Below are 18,126 nucleotides of genomic sequence, written 5' to 3' on the forward strand. Positions count from 1 at the left end.
TTAGAGAAAAAATAAATGTAAGTGCAGAGACAGGTTTAACTCTCTCCTGGTTGTCAGTGCATTTGAATCATTTGTGCTTTCCTTTTAAAATATCCAGTTAAGAACAAGGAGTCATAATCAGAAACACTTATTTTTATTATTCACTTAGATTACTGTAGCACCCAAACACTCCATCAAGACAGGGTCCCCATTGTGCTGGGTGCTGTACAGACACAGATGCCAAGACACTCCCTGCCCTGGATATTCCATTGTTCGCTTTGCAAGATTTCTCTTGCAAGGTTCTGGAAACCATAAGCGCAGACTAGTTTTAAAAGCATTTAAACATGCTGGTGGAATTTAAACTTATAACTAACAAAGAATGGACAGGAATGAAGGCAACCTTCTCCTGTCTATTAAATGTGTGTGCACTATAGATGCACTGGGGTAATTTCTTCACTCAGTCACACTGATGTAAACCCTGTTAATGGAGTTGCATGGGTGTATTCTGGAGTAACTGTGGTTGAATTTATCTCTGTGCTTTGTTAAAATGAATGGGAGAGACATACAAATAGGGTTGCCAACTTTGTAATTTTTAAAAACCAGACACTCCAGCAGGAGTGCCAGAACCTCCCCCATCCCATCTCTTCCCCCTAAGGCCCCACATCTGCCATGCCTCTTCCTCCCAAAACCCCACTCCCCATTCACTCCTCTTCTGTTGCTCACTGCTATTCCCCTTTTTCCTCTGGGTTGGGAGGGACTCGCCTGCGAAGCTGTGGTTGGGAGCTGCAGCTGCCCGATGCAGGTAGGAGGCAGCCCTGGCTGGGTAGGGGCTGGTACAGATGATGACCTGACACCTCCCTGCCTCCCCCTCCCACAGTAACAGGACTTTGCGTGTCCAGTCAGTGGATCTAACTGGACACGGTCAGGTCCCCTCTTTGACTGGACTTCCCTGTCAAAAACAGGGCACCTGGCCACCCTTGATATAAATGTTTAAATCATGAAAACCTGATATTACATGAATATTTAAGAAGAATCCAGGGAGTACATCAAAGCACATTTGGTGGACTTTTGGATTTTATTTCATGAAGAAAAGGGACGGAGGGAAGATACAAGGACTTAGTACTTGATGTAGCGATCACTTAAGAAGATCAAAATGCACCAAAGGCAAACAGTAGTGCCATGGACACAACTGTATTTAAATTGTTTTATTATTGCTTAGGGGCCTAAGTAAACAGGTAAGTGAAGAGTGACCATGAATGTCTTATGTAAAGTAATGAGCAGGGTTTGTTGGACCAACTTCTGTTGGCAAGTGAGACATGCTTTTGAGCAACACAGAGCTCTTCTTCAGGTCTGGGAAAGTGTCACAGCTAAGTACAAGATAGAACAGATTGTTTAGCATAAACAGTAAACACAGAATGTGAGATGTTGTACAGTAGCCATGTGGGTCCCAGAATATTAGAGAGACAAGGTGAGTGATGTAATATTTTTTATTGGACCAACTTCTGTTGGTGAGAGAGAAACTTTCAAGCTTACACAGTTTGTCCAATAGAAGATATTACCTCACCCATCTTGTCTCTCATATTGTAAGAGACAAGGTGAAGTGGCCAGTTAACATCTCTTGAGTCATAGGACAAAAGAAGGGTTTTAGAGTGTTACAGATTGTTGTAATATCACATAAATCCAGTATCTTAATTAAGTCCATGATTTTTAGTGTCTGCAAATTTATGAATTTAAGCTCCCAGATTTCTCTTTTTAAATTTTAAGTTTTCCTTTGAGGATGAGGACTGAGAGGTTAGATATAGAGTGATCACTTTGTGGAAAAGTGTTTGCCCATGGATGACATGGTGTTTTTGTCTTTTATCATTTTTCTGTGTGAGATCATTTAAGAGCATAGTGATTGTCTGGTTTAACCTCAGAGTTATTGTTGGGGGATTTGATGCACTGGATGAGGCACACCACATGTTGTCAGAGGCATGTGCAGGACCCAGGGATCTTGAGAGGTGTGTGGTGGGGGGTATTGATCATCACAGCATTGGAGATATGCTTGCAGGTTTTGCATCTGTTGTTCTGGTAGGGTCTGGTGATGCTTTGAGTTGGTGTGTCCTGCTCTGAGGGGAACTTGCTGCTGCTGATGAGGTGGTGAGGTTGAGGTTGGGGGGGTTGTTTGAAGGCCAGAAGAGGTGGTTTGGTTTATCTCAGGTTGTGGTCCCCACTGAGTGTGGAATGTAATTGTTTAATGATGGATACCCCATAGGGGTTCTAGTGTGGGGTGGTAGGTGACAACCAGGGGTGTGCAGTCAGAGGCTTTCCCCCCCTTTCCCCATATTGAAGCAGGTTCTTGAGGCATTTGGGTGGCCTATTCCATGATGTAATCTACTTCTCTGTTCTTGTTTGGTGAAGGCAGTTTTAAGTGTGTTAAGGTGTAAAGTCCAAAAATACTTGTTTGACCTAAAACAATTGTTGTCAAAGGGTTGACTTTTGTCTGATGCTTTTAAAGCTGAAAACCATGGTTCATTCTGAATTGTGTTCACTTGTCCCTTAATTCCATTATTTTAAGAGGGATTTAAATAAATTGAGATTTCAATTAAAACAAGACGAGGCTAGACTAAAACAAGGATAATTTATTATTCTTCATCCCAATAGTACTGGTTTGTATACTTGCCAAATGAAATGGAAAAGGTGAGCTTTACCACAAACTCGTAGCCTTTTCTTGCTGCAAATTTCTCTTTCCCCCTATCCCACTATATCTGAAGTTTGGAAGTGGAAATGGTTTGGCAATGTGACATGTGACTGAATCATTGCAGGAAGCTGAGGAAACGTGGGGAGCTCTCACTGTCACTTTTATCACTTTCACTGTCTGGACTAATTTTGTACCTCAATTTAACCAAATGCCAACTAATTTGAGGTAGCTAACACATTTGTGGAGGTTAGTGTAGACACACCACAAGTATTTGTTCCAAACCAAAGTGTTTGTGACTTACCCTAGATACTCCTGTGCCCTGGAACAAACCATTTGTGGAATTTCCATACTAGCCTTCACAAATGTGTTAACTACCTCAAGTTAACTGGCAATCAATTAACCTGAGGTAAAAACTAGTGTAAACAGATGCTTAGGTCTCTAGGTACTTGTTACATTGAAAAAGAGGCACTTGATGCACTCCTCAAGAGCAGAAGGGAAATGGGAACAATGTAGCTGTCACAAATAAGGAGAGATTGTATCCACTACCTACAAACAGACAGCAGGAATGAGAGACACTCATGTCAAGGATAGTAAAATAATGTAGTATATTGAGTGTAGAGCAAAACTGAAAACATCTACTGCAAATAGAAATGCCCTTCAGGGTAACAAATAGAGCACAAACTAGACTTGGGCTGAGGAGAGAATAAGATGGAGTTAACCTGAATAGAGAGAACTGTTCTTGTTATTTATTTATTATTATTTGTATTACCATAATGCCGCGGAGCCCCTGACATGGACCAGGACCCCATTGGGCTAGGCACTGTCACTTCAAATTAATTCATAATGTCTGAAGAAAGAAGACTATGGGGCCTGCTTCTCTCCTAACTCATCCAAATTTTACACCAGTGTAACTCCACTGACTTCAGTGGAGTTTCTCCTGACTTACACCAATGTAAGTAAATGGATAGTCAGGCCTAAAACTTTAGAATATGGAGGAAAAGGAGGGTTTGTGACTCCCGTTAAAAGGAAGAGTATCGTATAATAAGGAAACACTGAGGACAAGAGCACCATACTCCAGTCCTTGGACTTCATGCACCGTTTCAGCAGGGCACCTACAAAAAATATATTGGGCCAACTTTATCCTCAATATAATGCTATTATTGCACAGAAACAATGGGCCAAATCCATGCCTAGTGTAAGTCAGTGGGTCTACACCAGGCATGAATTTGGCCTACTGTCATGCAGGAGAAAGATCACGGCATACAATATCAGACCAAAGAGGCTGAGAGTGCACTGTTTGCAAGTACTGGACAGGGGGCAAGGGAGCCATTTTAGTATATGTTCATCTTTCCCCATTATCTGAGACAGTCTAGTCAACATACTTTCATCCTGCTGTATCCTGTGAGATGGCACACATTCACTGTGCTTAGTACTTGGTCTCAGAATAATGGGGATGATAAAAGAGAATCTGACAGTAAAAGATGAAGTTATGTTCATTATTATAGATCCTTGTCTAATTGGTGAGTCAGGTTTTACAGTGCTGATTGTAACATGACCAGCAGAATTGGGTTTTGAAGATTTTTTGGAGTTTTCTCCTACGTGGACACTTTTTAAACTAGTGCCTCTTCCCCTTCATGGCACGTGTTGGATTAGTAAGGCCCAGTCCTCTCAAGCAGAGCACAGAGAGAAGTTTTATTATTTTTTTTTCTATTTCAGAGCTCCTCTGAATGGCAAGGGGAAGAGAAGCAACAGCTTAGTTGGGCCCGTGCCAGCCAGCAATAAAGACAAATCAAACAAGATGAATGAAAATTGAATTTTATCAGAGCTGTTAGTTCTGATGAGTGTTTTCTGTATGAATTCACTATACAATAGTTAATAATGCTGTTGCCTTTCAGATTGCAGCTTTTAGTTCACCTCTCAGATAAGGGGCAAATCCTGGGTAGGAGGTCATTCATTTTCCCTTTCAGTCACCACCTTCTTAGAGCCACTAGAGTTAATAGGGCTGCATATTAATCAGGGCTTTAAGTTCTCTTTGTAGAAGGGCAGGAAGGAGGGGGGTCTCTGAATTTACGCCATTAACTTGAGGTGACAAATAAAGGCTGTTCTTCCTGCTGGGCTGTCACTTACAATGCCTGGTTACAGCTGTGCAGCTGATACATTGTTGTGTTTTTTTTGGTGGTGGTAAAGCTGAGGAAAGGTTAAGGTGGGATGTGCTGTGCACAAGACAGAATTGAACTGACTGTAATGGATATGCTCCTCACCTAGAACCAATCTTCAAATGTCAGTGACTCATGTTGGGCAATAAACAGCTCTGACACAGGCACCGTGCAAGCATGATCATAAGCACTTTTGTGATTGAAACAGGAGGCTACGCAGAACATTTTGCAAGCTGAGATACTTTAGGCTCCCAAATCCTTTCCATAACCATAAAACCGCCCCTGGTTCACATCCAGGACTGTATCCTTCTTTAAAATATTGTGGGCTAGATTGTGTCAGACAGGCACAAACCTGTGTTGGCACAGCTGCTAGTCCTAAAGAGATTCCTCAGAGGGACTGTGCCTCGGGATGTTGCAGCCTGCCTCCTCCCACATGATGGATCAGCTTTTCAGGCCGGTGTGGAGGCAGGCAGCGTCCTGGTCCTACCTTTTTCCTGCCCTTCTCTATCTTAGCTCACACTCCTCCTGTTTTTCTAAGGGCAAGTCAGAAGAAGAACTAGAGATTAGAGAGAAGTGAGATTTGGAAGGTCCTGTCAGCAGACAGGCACCACCTGCATCAGTTATTTAGCTCAGTCCAGCAGTCATTTCTCTCAGTTTGAGTTTCCTTGCCCAAGACTCAAGGACTAAACTGGGGAATGAGGTGTTGGCTTCTTTGATTTCTCATCCCGAAAGGTCACACATTTTTCCAGATCAAGGGAAGCCAAACAAGTGTGTGTAGTTGGAAGAAGAAATATCTAGGTTCCTCTAAAATTATTTTAAGAAGGAAGACATTAGATAACTGTTAGAAATCATAGTATTTGTGTAAATGTGTGTCACCCAACAACCCTCATTCAACAAATAACTTATGCATGTGTTTTACTTTAAACACAAGTAGTACTGTCACAGACCTGAATGGGATCCTCTTGTCAGACATACACCAGGCTGCTTTGTTTGGATCCACATGCTGAGTCTGTGTGCTTTAAGCTCTCCTCAGCCTGAGTAGACTCTAAGCACTGTATCTTTCTTTGGCCTCTAGTTTCTCTCTCTCTGGCACCCCTTCTCAAAAGTGTGATGCTATGGTCCAGCTGCAAGAACAGTGACCACCCAACTGTCTCCAATAGCTTAAGCACACCCTGCCCAGAGCTCCATCCACTTGGGTACTCCAGTTTACAGTTTAACTCTTAGCTGAAGCCAACAAGACACACAGAGGGATTTTGATACGGATCACTCTTTACTTTAGGCAGCACAAGAGCTGTACTGATCCATACAAAATAAGAAACATTTTTACGTCTCCTTGCCTCAGTTTTCTGACCATTCTTGAGCATTCTTTGGGATTTAGCCATTGTCCTTTCAAGATTCCAGGTCCCCTCTCCTGGAATTCACTTCTCCAACACAGGATTCTGTTTTTGTTCTGGTCAGTGAGAGAAAGCAGCTCTGAGTGAACTTTGTTTCATAACTTTGTTTCATAACTTGCAGTCCACCCTGCCATGTGACACTCCTGGTCAGCCTCAAGCCCCCTTCGGCATTAGGTGATCAAGGTCCCGCACCATGTGGTCTGTTGCTTGGTTACCACCCACTTGGAATCCAGACTTTAAAAACTGCAGCTTTGGCCACAATCTTTAGCAGGAGCATTTCTACTTTGTTAGGACAGTGCCTGTTCATTGTTCATGGTCCTTAACCATTTCATTCAAAGAGACACCCAGGCACCACTCTCCCTCTTCTTACCACAAGATTCATAAAATCATAGGACTGGAAGGGACCTCAAGAGGTCACCTAGTCAGGTCCCCTGCATCCCTGACAGGTGTTTGTCTAACCTGCTCTTAAAAATCTCCAATGATGGAAATTCCACAACCTCCCTTGGCAATTTGTGCCAGTGCTTAACCACCCTGACAGTTAGGAAGTTTTTTCGAATGTCCAACCTAACCTGCCCTTGCTGCAATTTAAGCCCATTGCTTCTTGTCCTATCCTCAGAGGTTAGGAGAACAATTTTTTCCCCTCCTCCTTGTAACAACCTTTTATGTACTTAAAAACTGTTATCATGTCTCCTCTCAGTCTTCTCTTTTCCAGACTAAAAAACCCAGTTTTTTCAATCTTCCCTCAGAGGTCATGTTTTCTAGACCTTTAATAATGTTTGTTGCTCTTCTCTGGACTTTCTCCAATTTATCAACATCTTTCCTGAAATGTAGCACCCAGAACTGGACAGAATACTCCAGTTGAGGCCAAATCAGCGTGGAGCAGAGCGGAAGAATTACTTCTCGTGTCTTGCTAACAGCACTCCTGCTAATACCTCCCAGAATGATGTTTGCTTTTTTTGCAACAGTGTTACACTGTTGACTCATACTTAGCTTGTGATCCACTATGACCCCCAGATCCCTTTCCACAGTATTCGTTCCTAGGCAGTCATTTCCCATTTTGTATGTGTGCCTTGTTGATTGTTCCTTTCTAAGTGGAGTACTTTGCGTTTGTCCTTATTGAATTTCATCCTATTTACTTCAGACCATTTCTCCAGCTTGTTCAGATCATTTTGAATTTTATTCCTATCCCCCAAAGCACTTGCAACCCCTCCAAGCTTGGTATCATCCTCAAATTTTATAAGTGTACTCTCTGTGCCATTATCTAAATCATTGATGAAAATATTGAACAGAATCGGACCCAGAACTGATCCCTGCAGGATCCTATTTGATATGCCCTTCCAGCTTGACTGTGAACCACTGATAACTACTCTCTGGGAATGGTTTTCCAACCAGTTATGCACCCACCTTATAGTAGCTCCATCTACATTGTATTTCCCTAGTTGGTTTATGAAGTCATGCAAGACGGTATCAAAAGCCTTAGTAAAGTCAAGATATACCACATCTACTGCTTACTTCCTATCCAGAAGTGTGATGCAAGACTACAGAAAGACAGCTATAAGGCATAAACATACAAAGAGTTCATAAAATCAGACTGGAATTCATATGTTGTACATAGACAGTTCCCCCACAAATGCGGTTTACTTCAGTCCTAATTGAAGTCAATGGGACTAGCTGTGCTTATAGTTAAGCATTGTGCTCAACTACCTTGATGTATTGATTGGGGCCTTTCTTTACTGGGACTGTTCCCGCCCCCCCCCCCCCCCAATTTCAGTGGCCTCACACTTGCTTTTAATTAAGTTTAAAATAAAATCCTTTACATTAATAATTTACTTAAATTTAATAATTTCCCCCCATGGCTTGAGTTATGGACAGCATCAGAGTCTGAATTTCCCGGCTTTGCAAATTGTCACAGCCTTATTATTAATTTATTAAGGGAAATATCTATTATTATTTATGCCATTATTTATAGTTAGTAGCAGTTAATATTTTTGTATTTCCATTATGTATTTCTCCACTATGTGCTAAGATTATCCAACTTGTTAATCAAATATTGTTATTGTAACTTTAACTGTCAATACATTTTAGATATATTTATTTCCACCCACTCTAAAATAGGGGGATAAAAATGCTGGCCTTAAAAATATAGCAGGATAAAAAGAGCCAATCTTCATCTATTTTACCAGTTCTTGATGGTTGACTGGCATTTTTGACTTAAGCAGAATATGTTAACTCCGATCAGTTTTGTGAAACCTCATTAAATGTCTTTCATTGTGATCTTTACACTCATAATAAATCTCTACAAAAGCATAACAATAATTTACCATTATTTGATACATTTTATGTAGAAAGAACATTTTCACACTGGCAGAGGATGAGCTTGTTTTGCTGGAAAACCTAAGTTCTCAAATCATGGTGAATCCATTTTCTTCACGTGTATTCAATCACTTTTAGTGCAAGTGGCTAGGATTTGTCCGTTAAAACTGTTGGGACCTGATTCAAAACCCATTGAAGTAAGTGAAAATTCCAGCTGATTTCAGTGGGTGTGGGATCAGCCCTTAAATTAGGTGCAAGCACAAACATTATATCAGATTTTTCCAGCTATGCACCATGTAATGGTAAATGCTTAAATCTCTATCGCTAAGGGTGTAGGTTTTTTTATTTGTTTGTTTTTGTTTTTTTGTTTTTTTAAACTTTGGTGGTTCTCAGTTATGCTTGCACTGCCTCAAAGTCACTGCTAGCATCACTCTTCTTTCCCATCTGAAAATTCATGCTACATTTGCTTTCTTCAATTCTTTCAGTGCCTCTGAAGTTTTCCAAGTTTTTCTTCAGAAATAATTGTTAGTTGTTCAAAAACATAGAGACACAGGTTCAGGGATCATCTTTTGTTCTGTGTTTGTAAAGTGCCTTCCTGGTCCATGGCTGAAACTTCTAGGTGCTACTACAGTACAATAATAAATAATAATAATAATATAATTAATAAATAAAACTGAGCGGAGAGACCTTGGAACAAGATTCTTAGGCTAGTATGAATAGTAGTAATTTTGATAAAAACTATTTAAAAATTATATTTAGGCAGTCATGAAATACGTTAGTTATACTGAATAATTTTAATTTTGTTCAGATATATGCTCCCAATTAGCGAGAAGGTTTCCTGCTGTTGGTAAAGCTTTGAAGCTTTGTTAGAGTTAGTTAAATTGGTTAATTCTTTTTGAAGCAATTTTTCATGATTAAGGCTCTGAGTGGCCATAACATGTCAGGACAGCAGCTAATTCAACTGTGCCCAGGAAGAGAGGGTGAGTGTCTTTGATTTGTCAATATTTTGGTTTTTGAGAGTTTTCTACCTCCTGCAGTTTGAAGTCCTTGAGGAGCCTGAAATTAATTCTTTGAGTTATTAGGGACTGATTAGTCATTAGAACTGTGTAAATCATTCCAAATGGGTTTGTGGCAGACCCTGATGTATGGAAAGGTTTGGGGTCAAATGAACTCTTTCACCAACCCACGTTGTAGTCTCCTTGGGCCCAATTCTGTCACCCTTACTCACAATGAATAGAATCCTACTGGGCTATTTGCAGGAATGCCCTTGATCCTGCAAGAAATTTTGCACATACAGCCCTCTACATCCACATGGAGCTCCTTGCAGGATAGATCAGAAGCAACATGAGGAAGAGTGGCAGAATCTGGCCCATTGCAGATTCACAAGTAATGGTTGGATTTTCTGGATTTCCAAAACCAGAAGCAGGACTAGTGGCCATATAGAAAAATATTGCCATAGATTTTAATTTGTCGTTTCAGGGGTAGATGAAAAAAAAGCCAGCAAATTGAAACTTGCATGCACCCTTTTACAAAATATGGATGCGAGAAGCACTGTGTAGGAGGACTGTAATGTGGGGGAAAAAGGCTGAGGCCATTGGAGAATGAAGAGGCGACAGCCTCAGTCTGTGACATTCAAGTTACTTAAGACAAATGTTTCCTTACCTGCTAACTTGCTTTCTGTGGCTTGGTGCCAACAATATAGACACTCATCAAGGAAGAATTCGGACTCACTGACAGAGTAGAAAGCTAGGCAAAATATAGCTATGGAAGGAACAAGCTGATGCAGTGAAGTAGAATAGGAAGGGAAGAGTGAAGACCCTGCTGGAGAGAGGGAGAATTCTGAGTTGTGATTGACTCTATGAAAGGAAAACCCTGCACACTCTGGTGGCAACCAAACCACAGAAAGCAAGTCAGTAGGGAAGGAAACATTTGGCCTTTCAGTTTCTGATTGTTTTTATGTGCAGTGATCTACTTCTAAACTCCTGATCCCATTTACATGAATAAAGTCTGTCTGAATCACTGGATCTTCAGTTTTGCACATGGACAGGAACAATGATCTGGTTGGTAATTAAAGAAAATAAAATGTAAGAAAGTATAACTGGGTTCAAAACTATAACTGGGTCCCAAAAAAAGAATTAAGTAAGTAACCCCATGCTCTGAGTGTCCCTAAACCTCTGAGTGCCAGAAGCAGGGACAGGATGGATCACTTGAAACTGCCCTGTTCTGTTCATTCCCTCTGAAGCATCTGGCACTGGCCACTGTCAAAAGATAGGATATTGGATAGACAGACCATTGGTTTGACTCAGTATGGCCATTCTTATGTTCGTAAGGCATTTTAGCCAATGTGATGATAGTTTTTTCAATGAGAGCAAGAGAGAGATGGTAGGAGGAGGAAGATGGATAATGACTGGCTTTCTATCTTTGGATGCATCCGATGAAGTGAGCTGTAGCTCACAAAAGCTTTAGCTCAAATAAATTTGTTAGTCTCTAAGGTGCCACAAGTTCTCCTTTTCTTTTTGTGAGTACAGACTAACACGGCTGCTACTCTGAAACCTGTCTTTGGGTTGTAACATTACAAGTAAGAGATGAAGAGCACGAGGAGGAGAAGCATGAGTGGATAGCTCTCCTCTGTTTTTGCAATCCCACCATCTACTGATGGCCTATTCAAAGGGCAGCTGCAGGGGATATGTGGGAAGGGAAGGAAAAGGCTGAGAACAGCAGGAAGAAACCCAAAGGAGGAAGAAAAAATGAAGTGAAGAATACAGGAGGGGCCAGAGCAGCAATGATGACATCCATCACAGATGAATTACCAGCAAGACAGAAATAACATTTTCAACAAGAGCATAATGATGTATAAAAATAAATTTGTTAAACAAAATTAAAAACATTGTGTTGGATACGGCAATTTCCTGCAATATCCTGGACATAGCTCATGGAATTAAATCAAACCTTATTGAATTAAGTTGAAGTACCTTTGGGGTGCTTTGTTTTAAAAATGCAAAGTTTACATATTAGTATGGGATTGTATGAAGCTTCTGTAGGTGGGAGACATGACCAATGCAAACTCTGGGAAGTATAATGAGGGGTTCCAGGTGAAGGTGGTTGGGGCTTAGCGGGGGGGGAGGGGTCTGAATGTGGGAGCTCAGTGGGTGGGTTTGGTGCTGGGGAAATGGTGCTTGATGGGGTGGCGGTCTGGGTGTGGAGGGCTCACCAGGGTGGTCCAGGTGCATAAGGGGTGGGGCACATTGGGGTGGAGTTTGAGTGTAGGGGTCTCGGGGGGGGGGGTGGGTCTGGGGCCAGGGGTGGGGTTGACAGGGGTCCAGATACCGGGGGGGCGGGGCTTGGCAGGGTGGGTGTTCAGGTGTGGCGGGGTTGGTGCAGAGTTCTGGATGTGCGTGTGGGTGAGGCTCAATGGGGCGGGGGTCATGCATGAGGGAGTCTGGATGCATGAGGGTTGGGCTGTTGGGGAAGTAGCTCCCCATATAGCGACCCCTCCCCTCACAGCTGAGGAGTGATGGGGACAGGAAGCAGGGATGTGGGGTGGAGCCAGGGGAGGTTTCTGTGGGTGGGTCTGACCTGGCCCTGGCTGCTCTGTGCAGGGGAAGTTTGCTCCTCCTCCACCCCCAGCCTAGCTGAGACTAGCAGGAGCCACTGGCCAGGGCGTCCCCAGTCCCAGGTGGGGCTGGGGAGGGCCGGGTGTGGGGGGTGGGTTGGGGCTTGGCAGGCAGTTCCGGATGCAGGTGTGTGTGTGAGAGGCTCAGGGTATAGGGTATGGTGGGGGGTCTGGATGCACAAGGGTTGCGCTTTGCGACATCCTGGGCTTTGGGACAATTCTGGGGAAGAAATTCCACATTTAGGAAAGGAACAAGACAGTTCATTTTTTTTTAATGGCACCTTACTGAAGAGGCTTAAAGCTTTGAAATGGCAGCACTAGTCAAGGACAGAGATGGATTAATGGGCAGAGTGCACCAGGCGCATGATTAATGTAACTGTATTAAGAGATGCATGATAAATGTAATTTATCACATGGCTATCAGCACTGCATATGCACTGTATAATGTAATATTAAATTATTGTGGGAGGTCGGCTACCAAATAGCATGAGTGGGCATGTGGGACTGGGTGATTGAGGGGTTAGAGGTAGGAGTGATAAAAGATGTATTCATTGATAAGAGTGTAAAGAATGATAATTGCAAAGGGACTGCTAGGTAATGCAGAATAAGCAAATATTGCTTCTTGTATTATCATGATTTATTGTCATTCCCTGATGTTAAACCTGCTCAAGGCATTTTATACTTAGGACCTTTCCAAAAATTGGTTCCTATCTAGTTTTAAGAAGCCTACAGATGCACACCCCCACTTTGCATAATTGTTCATCTTCTTGTTGTGCCCTCAAACTTTCATAAGGGAAAATAATATAACAAGAGAATTGCATTATGTTGCCTGTGGGGCTTTTTGTTGTTGCTTAAATGATAAAATATTAGGGTACAGAGATCTGGGGCATTAGGAAGATCAAAGAGTATCCTTAAAGATCTCTCTTTTGGCCAGCTATTTGCCCACAAGACTTCAGAGGGCCTGTTTTGAATTGTTTAGTATGTAACTAGATGTTGTTCTGCCTTTTAGAGTAATTCTTCAGATACAGTTTGAGTCTCTTTGTTCACACTGTTACGCTTTCTGTGAGAGTCCAGGCCACATATTCATGTTTTGATTAAGACACTAATGCTTTATCAAATTCTGAGCAAGGTCTGTTATTGAAGCAGCAACAAAAATGATCTACAGTTGCTTTGGGAAAGAATGGTGAAAAGGGTATGTGTGCGCAGGGATGGGCTGTTGGGTGTTTCTTGTCCTATTTTACCTGCATTTTTATGGGACAAATTCTCTCCTACATGGGCTATTCTCAGGCGTGGAAACACCACAAATGGAAAGGTAGTCTATGGCATTTCCCAGAAATTCCTTCAGGAAGAGGTGGGATTTATTCCCTCACAAAAGGTGACTGGTTGAGGTGGTGAATCACAGGCCTCTAAACCCACTGATCCCAGAAGGCCTACCAAAGGCAAGAGACTTCTTCAGGGAGGTCCCATGTCTCTGCTCTGCCACCCTGCACATTGGCTCCTGGACAGAGCAACTTCTGTAGGACCCATGCAACCAGGTGATCTCTTGATGCTGGAACCCGCTCAAAGTAGGGTTAGGTTGGGAGGGAGAAACAATGTAAATTAAAGTAAACTCTGTCTACAGTCATTTATGATGGGATGGCAGTAACAGTGTTAAGTTGAGACCTGAGGCTTCGTCCCCAGCCCAGCTCCCATGACAGGGAGATTGCACAGACTCAGGGGAAAGTCATGCTGCAAGGCAAAGATCCTTAGGCACAGGCTTGTCTCCACTCAGGTGCCTTCAATGCTCTGATGCTTTTTATTTTTGTGTTTGAAGCCCTATAGCCAGTCGGAGGGCAGACTAGACTGGAACATTGGCTAGCTTTGGATGGCTTGTGTTATTCGCACACTTGTCAGACAATATTTTACACTCTTTTAAAAATCTTTATTATTCTGTGAGAAAGAAATCTACATTTACAGTGAAGTTCTCCTCGCAGGTGTGCAAGTGAATCTGAGGTACAGGAGATGGCAGAAATAAGGGCTTCTCTTGTCTGCAACAAAGCCATTATTTTTGCACCCCATTTTATGGCTCAAACAGAGATTTGCATTGCATGCATTTCACACCTGCACAGGGGCAAACGCATCATTGCTAATACTAAGCATTCAAAAAGCATGAGTTATGTCCCCCCAGATCATGAGATATTTCAAATAAATGCATAAATAAATTAAAACATATTCTGTATTATGTACATCTTGGTTTTTTGAACCTATAGGGAAGGTGCACTTGGATCATGTTCTCAAACTTTTATCTGCAACCATGAACAACTAGAAGCTTATTTTTTAAAAAGGAAAGCTGAGAGTCTCACATATTCACATGACTCCAGAAGCAGGGTCTTTAATAAAGCCACCAAATATTGTGAGGGTTGGCAACACAGCAAATAAATTACTTTTAGGTGTGGCCTGGCCAGAAAGAGCACTGACCCCCATACTGCCCTAATTCATGTACTCCTGTCCAAACACCAGCTGAAAGGATGGGAAGCCCTGGTATCAAGGCTCTGTTGGAGTTGCTGCTAGGGAGCAGGGGTTGGGACTTGAGTTGCTGGGGCTGCAGAGCATGTGAGGAGATCTGTGCAGATTTTTTGGAGGATTTGGGGGCTAGATCTGTTGCTCATTCTGCAAGGGAATAAATCCCAAATATGGGGGAAACTTTGCAAGGGAATCATAACTGAGTTTGCCTCACTCTTAGCCACCTTCTGCAGGTTATAGGAAGATCTGGCCAGATATCTTCTGCATAGTGCACTTTGGGACTTTCACTGCGTTGTAGCAGTGTCCACAGAGGACATCACTGTATGGCAAGCTGGTGCGCTGCATAGGGACTCCCCGGTTTGCTGCACACTAACTTGGTGTGTAGACAAGTCCTTATACCTCAGGACTATTTGGACAATGTCCCTTCTGAGTTGCATACTATAGGTTACAACGTTTCTGGGTTGCATACTGTGGAATCTGAAAGTGCTTACAAATAATACAGTCGTATGGAGACTGGCAGCTTTCAATTTTCATCTGGGCATTCATTTCTATTTTTATTGTTATAGTTATATAGTATTTATGGAATTACATTTGTGTATTTTGGCCACATCTATGCTTTTATAGGAACCTCAACTCCTGCATTTCCTGACTTTGAAAAAATATGGCCTATGCAACATTATCATGGCATAAACAATTGCATCTTTTAATTGCATTATACTCCAGTGATATCACCCCTAAGTACCAGGTATTCATCAGTAAAGTTTCAATATGATGAAGCACAACACTAGGCTCTTATAGACCAGTAGATCAGCATTCAACCCTATGAGGAAAATGCTTTCAATTCATTATCTAAACAGTGAGTGTTTTCATATAATATTAACCTGCAGTGCGCAAAGCATCCTCCTATAGGTTATAGGCAAGTGAGACTGCCTAAGAGTGATTGGGCAGTGTTATTCTGCAGAGGGGATAATGTTTGTGCTTATCCAGTAAGATTTAGAAATAATCTGACTTCAACGTGAGTGCCTGAATTTATATTAACACACTGCTGATTTCTTCAGGTTGCAGACATCCCTTTGAAGAGATTTGTCATTGCTCCATGCAATAGTCTAAAAGTATTGCTCTTTTATTTTGAGAAATATTTTTAAAACAGAATTATAAGCAGTAGAACTCTCCATCCCTTTTCCAGCAATACGATGTGATGTAGAAATCAAAATAGTGATTTATTTCATAGGGAATATCAGGAAGGTACAGTCCAATTTATGGTCTGAAACACAGAGAAATAAATGTCAGAAAGTGATGGTAATAAATAATAATAGTCCATTAGAAAGAGAGAGCTTTAATAATTGACATTTGATGGCATGTTACAATACTTAGGATCACCATTTGAGGAATTTTCAGTATTAATCCTTGATCTAATAAATCTGAATAAGTTACTGTTTTGCTTAGAGGGTACAAAATAAGTTTTGACACTGATGAATCCATATGTGGACCATAACTTAGAGAACAGAATATGTAAGATCTAGGAATGAACCAGCAGAAATTAAAATGACAGTAGTCTGTAGTTTATAACTTGAGTTGACTGAAAATTGCTCAGGATCAACAGTGGATAACAGTGTTTAAGTATTTCCACATACTAGCCAAACACGCTGTAAGTGGGATCTGAGAGTCAATGCCTGGCAGGAAGTTCTCACACGCTCACAGAGTTGGGCTTTTTGGCCCCAACTCAGTAAAGAACGTAAGCACATAACTCTAAGTATGTGAGTAGTCGCTTTGATTTCTGCAAGACTACTTGCATACTTAAGTAGCTTGCCTGTACTAGAGCCTTTGATGGTACCAAGAGAAAATGAGCAGGACCCAAATCCTGCTTGTCTTTCTCACATGTGAGGTCCTCATGAAATGAACAAGGATTCTGCCACAGATCAACAATGCTGTTTCAGCAGTAACTGCTCAAACCTGCTCCCTTCTATGGAAGGCAGACTCTGGCAGTACATTTCACATCTGGCTGCTGTTTCGGAAATCATGAATAATGTCACTGTAATGTTTATTTAGGGTCAAAGGTTAAATAAAAGGTCTGTCCTCGCCTATAACTGATATTACAAAAGAGAATTGTTAGTCCTCATTGTATACTCGAGATAGAATGGTTTGCTATAAATACTCAACTGCTGAAATGCCTGTAGCCACAAAATTCCTAAGACTGCCTTGAATGGCAAGGGTGCACTGAAATAGTGGTGACAAGTGGTTTGTAAATAAATTGACCACTTTCATAACACTGTCTCGGAGCTTCAACGGAGCATATGTATTTGAATCCTTAAACACCTTTCATATTTCTTCTAACTCTCTTATACCATATTTCCCCCCTCAGCATTCCTAAACATGGTATTGGCTATAAATCTTCTTTTATGTTTATGAAACATTTCTCAGCTACTGTTGCTGTTTTTTTGGATTTTTTGTTTTTTGGTCATAGAAACATTGCTGTTTTGGGAAATTACAGTATTTAGTCACATTTAGTCATGATTTACAAACATATATATATGATGCTCCATAAGATTGTGCATAATCTTGGCCAGTGAAGTGAAATTACATTCTTCCTTGTCAAGGACAGATGTTTGCATATGTTTTATGCAGGCTACTTTAATTTTTTCCGTTAAAAAGATTTATGTTTCTCAAATATCTTTCAAAGACAAAAAAATGCAGCAGCAAACTATTAATCAGGAATGTAAAATATAGTGAACTGTAAGTTACAAAAAGATATGGGCTATTGGTAGAGAGTTACCAAGCCAACATTAACCGTTTCATGGACTTCTGTAAGACATATTTGTGTGTGTGTGTCTATGAGAGAGAGCGCAGGACTGCAAGAGAGGAAGAGGGAAAGGGGGCTATACTTCAGTGAAAATAACAAGCCAAATCAATCCTGTTATTTTTCTAAAGCATGAAAATCACAGCCTTCTGATGTCACAAGTGCAGACATGAAATGCCATTTCGGCATTTGTAGCACTAGAAAGATGTACGTTTTACACTTTGTAATCTGAATTTTGATACGTTGGAACATCATTTCCTATGTGATTTATCAGAGCTCTCCACTAAAATTAAATTTTACATATTTTTATTGGAAACTTAGCTTGTTAAGTCTGGTGTTTTCATAATTGTAAGGAAGCAGTTCTCAGCTTCTGTACTATTTTAGTAGTTTACATTTTTATTTAAAAGATCAAATTAGGGCGACTTTTAATACCATAGCTAAGTGACAGCAATGAAAATGCTTTTTCAAGCCACGGTCTTACTGAGACCAAGTCTATGGATGTGCACTTAGAGATGGCTCTAAAAATAAAAATATATATTTTTAATAATTTACAAGTTATTCTTTTTTCCAAGTAAAACTTGACTTTTGAAGTACTGTCTCTACTTTGGGCTTAAGGAGCCCTTGCCTTTTACTAGCTTCGTTTTCAGAAAACTCATTAATATTCATTAATAAAATGTAAATGAAAAAGACCA

Source organism: Chelonia mydas, chromosome 2 (assembly GCF_015237465.2).
Source record: "Chelonia mydas isolate rCheMyd1 chromosome 2, rCheMyd1.pri.v2, whole genome shotgun sequence".
NCBI lineage: Eukaryota > Metazoa > Chordata > Testudines > Cheloniidae > Chelonia > Chelonia mydas.